Source organism: Prosopis cineraria, unplaced genomic scaffold, assembly GCF_029017545.1.
Source record: "Prosopis cineraria cultivar Desert tree isolate PC_DT_omini unplaced genomic scaffold, ASM2901754v1 PC1694, whole genome shotgun sequence".
NCBI lineage: Eukaryota > Viridiplantae > Streptophyta > Magnoliopsida > Fabales > Fabaceae > Prosopis > Prosopis cineraria.
The window spans coordinates 23,713-28,872 of record NW_026557019.1 but is presented as its reverse complement, the minus strand read 5'-3'; the positions used below and the strand labels follow the sequence as shown (position 1 = coordinate 28,872).

At 41.6% G+C, this 5,160-nt stretch overlaps 1 pseudogene; it reads left to right on the top strand.

Annotated features, from left to right (window-relative positions):
- The first annotated feature begins 149 nt into the window (after positions 1-149).
- Positions 150-4,455, top strand: LOC129300660 (uncharacterized; annotated as a pseudogene).
- The last annotated feature ends 705 nt before the right edge of the window (positions 4,456-5,160 follow it).

Sequence of the window (5,160 nt, the reverse complement as noted above, 5' to 3'; positions counted from 1 at the left end):
ATTTCTATAACCTCCCTTTTAATTTGTAAGCTTCAGTTTTTCACGATTCCGGAACTATAACTAAGGCCCTTTGATATGTAAGGAGTTCAGACTTGAAAAGAATAAAATTGCTTGTTTTTCATTTGATTTCTGTGCTATTTTGGTATCAGAGCAAGGTCCAGAGAGCGAGAGAGTGAGTTACAGTTGAGAAAGTACGCTGGAGAGGAGAGAGATTTAGTGGAGGAGTCCCTGACGTCTTCCGTTTTGAAATCCAGGCCTTTTCTCAGAAAACTAACATCACCATCGCACTCAGGAGATCTGAAAATGTGGAACAGGAGGTTCCCCGTCACCGAAAAATTCTTCACGCCGTCTTCACACGCGCCATTCCAAGGTAGACGACGCTAACGTCATCCACCACGTCATCTGTCTGACCAGTCAAACGCCAGGTAATCCAATCATTAACTGCCACGTGTCACATTCGTCTACGTCACTACACCCAGTCAGCCAATTTTCATAAATTACATTTTTGCCCCAAATCTTTCAGCAATTCCATATTTCCCCTTAATTTTTTTGAAATTTGTATTAACCCCCAAATTTTCCAAAATTCCATTTTGAACCCTAAATTTCCTAAAATTACACTTTTGCCCCTTGATTTTACCTGAATTCCATTTTAACCCCTATAGTTTCCATAAATTTCAATTTGACCCCATAATTCTTCCAGAATTTTTTTACCCCTAGACCGTCTAAAATTCCCATTTTGACCCTAACCTTTCAAAAAAAAATCTCACTTACCCTTATATCCTTCAAAGTTTCCATCTGCACCCCAATCTTTCCCATATCCCCTAGCCTTGACACTTAACCAAATGCCTCCAAGACGTAGACATGTGCACAAGGTTGAGATGGAAGAGATGAGACGTAGGATACGAGAATTGGAAGCCATTGTGAAATTGCAACAAACTCTGTTAAACAACAACAGAGAAAACTTAGAGAGAGATTCGGGAAGTAGTAGTTCGTCATCTACCGACAACCGTCGCCGCCCACGACAACAACAATTCTACCCTAATGACATCAAGGTTGACATTCCTAAATTCGAGGAAAGGCTTCAGCCAGACGAGTTTGTAGATTGGCTGCAAACTGTTGAACGAGTATTTGAATACAAGGAGATTCCAGATGCGCAGAAAGTCAAAATTGTCGCCCTCAAACTCAAGAAACATGCTTATATTTGGTGGGAAAACCTCAGACGGAAGCGAGAACATGAGGAAAAGTGCACGATTGAGACCTGAGAGAAAATGAAATGCCAGCTCACCAGGAAATTTTTACCAGATCATTACCACCAGGATAATTTTATCCAGTTACAAAATCTTCGACAAAGATCTTTATCTGTAGAAGAATATACTAGAGAGTTTGAACAACTCATGATGAAGTGTGATATTCAGGAGAAGGAGAAGCAAACAATAGCCCGATACCTTGCAGGCTTAAACACAGATATCAGTCGTCTAGTCTAGCTTCAACAAATTAGACCTTGGATGATATCATCCGTCTGGCCGTGCGTGTTGAGAAGCAGATGCCCAAGAGATCTACTTTCCAACCTTCATCCTCTAGGAGTTATCCAGAAGGCCGTAAGGCAGAATTTCAGCAGACCAACTCCTCAAGCAAGCCACAACCTACTACTATACGCAAACAACCATCTAATGCTACCAAAGAATCTGGTTCTAAAGCAATCAAATGCTTTAAATGCTAAGGATTTGGCCACATTGCTGCGGACTATCCTACACGAAGGGTTGTCACCATTCGAGAAGGATCAGGGTATGAAGCACTTAAAGAAGATGAGGAGGACGCTGAGTTCTACAGCACTGATCTCGTATATGACAAGGAGGTCACACCTGCTGATCAAGGAGAAGCATTGGTGCTTAGACGAAGTCTGCATACAACAATAGTCAAAGAAGAATCTTAGCTACGACGCAATATTTTTCACACTCGTTGCACGGCCCAAGGAAAAGTTTGTAATATCATCATTGACAGTGGAAGCTGTGAAAATGTAGTATCTGACTACATGGTGGAGAAATTAAAGTTGCTAACACAAGATCATCCGCAACCTTACAAGCTTCACTGGCTCAACAAAGGGAATAAGGTAAAAGTTTCTAAACAATGCCTTGTGACCTTTTCTATTGGGAATCGGTATTGTGATGAAGTTTTATGTGATGTTGTTCCCATGGATGCATGCCACCTTCTCTTGGGGAGGCCATGGCAATATGATCGACATGCTATACACAACGGGCGAACAAACACTTATTCTTTTACGAAAGATGGTGTCAAGTTCACACTAGCGCCTCTACCACCCAATGAGATTAGCTAATCTTCAAGGGAATCTAGTGTCTCTAAGCCGTTAGTGTCTTTGTTGACTAAGGAGGAATTTAAGGTGTCGAAATCTGAAGCTCACATGATGAGCTATATTTTGGTGCTGAGGTGAACGACGAGACGGCCAATCCACCTGGAGTCATTCCGTTATTGTCAGAATTTCCAGATGTAATATCCGATGAGATACCACCAGGGTTGCCTCCAATGTGAGACATACAGCATACCATTGACTTCATTCGAGGAGTAGTCATTCCTAATAAGCCTGCTTATAGGATGAGTCTCCAGGAACATGCCGAAGTCCAACGGCAAGTTGAAGAATTGTTAAAGAAAAGGTTAGTTCGAGAAAGTATCAGCCCTTGTGCTGTACCTATTCTTCTAGTACCTAAGAAGGATGGAAGTTGGAGAATGTGCATTAACTGTCGAGCCGTCAACAAGATCACTATTAAGTATCAGTTTCCGATACCTCGGCTTGATGATATGCTGGACCAATTGCATGGTGCCACTACTTTCTCCAAAATTGACCTTCGTAGTGGGTACCATCAAATTAGAATTCAACCAGGAGATGAGTGGAAGACCGCTTTCAAGACCAAAGATGGCTTATACGAGTGAAATGTGATGCCTTTTGGGTTAACAAATGCCCCTTGCACATTTATGCGCCTGATGAATCAGGTATTGAGACCCTTCATTGGTAAATTTGTTGTTGTGTACTTTGACGATATTCTTATTTACAATAAGAATTAAGAGGAGCATTTAGATCACTTGCGGCAAGTTTTGCAAGCCTTGCGTGAGCAGAAGCTTTATGCAAACCTCAAGAAGTGCACCTTCCTCACCAATGAAGTTGTGTTCTTGGGTTACATCATTATTGCAGAGGGTGTTCACGTTGATCCAAGCAAAGTTGCAGCCATTGACAACTGGCCAATTCCAAAATCTATCCAGGAGGTTCGAAGCTTCCACAGATTAGCTTCTTTCTACAGGAGGTTCATCCATAATTTTAGTTCAATTACTGCACCACTTACAGATTGCACCAAAGGAGAGAAGTTTTAGTGGACAGAGCAAGCTTAGAAAAGCTTTGAGGAGCTTAAGAAGAAGTTGACTGAAGCTCCAGTCCTAGCTCTTCCTAACTTTGACCAAGTGTTTGAAGTTGGTTGTGATGATTCTAACACCGGGATTGGTGCTATCTTAAGCCAGGAGAGCCATCCTATTGCCTTTTTTAGTGAGAAGCTTAATGATGCCAAGCTTAGATATTCTACTTATGATAAGGAATTCTATGCCATTGTTCAAGCTCTCCAATATTGGAGTCATTATCTCCTGAATAAAGAGTTTATACTTTTTTCTGATCATGAGGCTCTCAAGTATTTGAATTCCCAGCAGAAGATCAGTCGCAGACATGCTCGTTGGAGTGAACTCTTACAGTCTTATCCATTTCTTATCAAACATAAGGCTGGAACTTTGAACTTCATAGCTGATGCCCTTAGTCGTCGCCATGTGCTACTTACAACACTAGAAACCAAGGTTGTTGGATTTGACCTTGTCAAAGAGTTGTATCAGGATGATCCTAATTTCTGAGGAGTGTGGGAAGCAACTGTAAATCAACCTTTCCATCAGTTTTACAGACATGACAGGTTTTTATTTCGAGGTAAAACCCTCTGTATTCCACAGGGTTCCTTAAGAGAAGCCATAATTTAGGAAGCACATGACGGTGGATTAGCAGGACATTTTAGACAGGATAAAACAGTTGGCTTGGTGAAGGAGAACTTTTACTGGCCTCGACTTGAAGGGGATGTCAATAGGCATATACAAAGATGCAGGATTTGTCACTTGGCTAAATCCAAGGGTCAGAATACCGGACTATACATGCCTCTGCCAATTCCAGAAGCACCTTGGGAAGATATAACTATGGATTTTGTTTTGGGTTTACCACGGACTCAGAGGCAAAAAGATTCTATCATGGTAGTTGTAGATCGTTTCTTAAAAATGGCCCATTTCATTCCATGCCAGAAGACTAATGATGCTGTTCAAGTAGCAGATAAGGAGATTGTGCGTCTTCATGGCATTCCCAAGACTATCACTTCTGACCGTGATGTAAAGTTTCTCAGCCACTTTTGGCGGACACTATGAAAGAAGATGGGAACTAAGCTCCAGTTTAGCAACGCTAATCATCCCCAGACAGACGGCCAAACTGAAGCAATAACAGGATTCTTGGTAATCTTCTTCGTAGTTTCGTGGGAAAGAATTTGAAGTAGTGGGATCTCATTCTTGCTCAAGTTGAGTTTGCTTATAATAACTCTATCAACCAAGCAACTGGGAAGTGTCCGTTTGAAGTTGTTTATGGCACTTGTCCCCTTAGTCCACCAGACTTGACCCCTTCACTTGATAAGCAGCAATATAGTTCTGATGCTGACCAAAGGGCTAAGGAAATCAAAAAGTTACATGAACAAGTTCGTGCCCGAATACAAAAGCAGAACTTGAGATACAAGACTCAACGTGACAAGTATCGAAAGTATCAAACTTTTAACGTGGGCGATTTGGTTTGGATACATTTACGAAAGGAACGATTTCCTAAACAACCAAATGCTAAGCTGTCCCCGAAAGCTGATGGTCCGTACAAGATAGTGCAAAAGATCAACAACAATGCTTACAAGGTGGAATTACTTAGTTCTTACGGTGTATTTTCCACCTTCAATGTCGTTGATCTATCTCCGTACGTTGATGAAGATGATGAATTTAACTCGAGGGCGAGTTCTGCCCAACCTGAGGAGGATGAAACGGAGAGAGCAGAAATGGAAGACGCATAATGGAGATGAAATGAAAAGAGCAGAAATG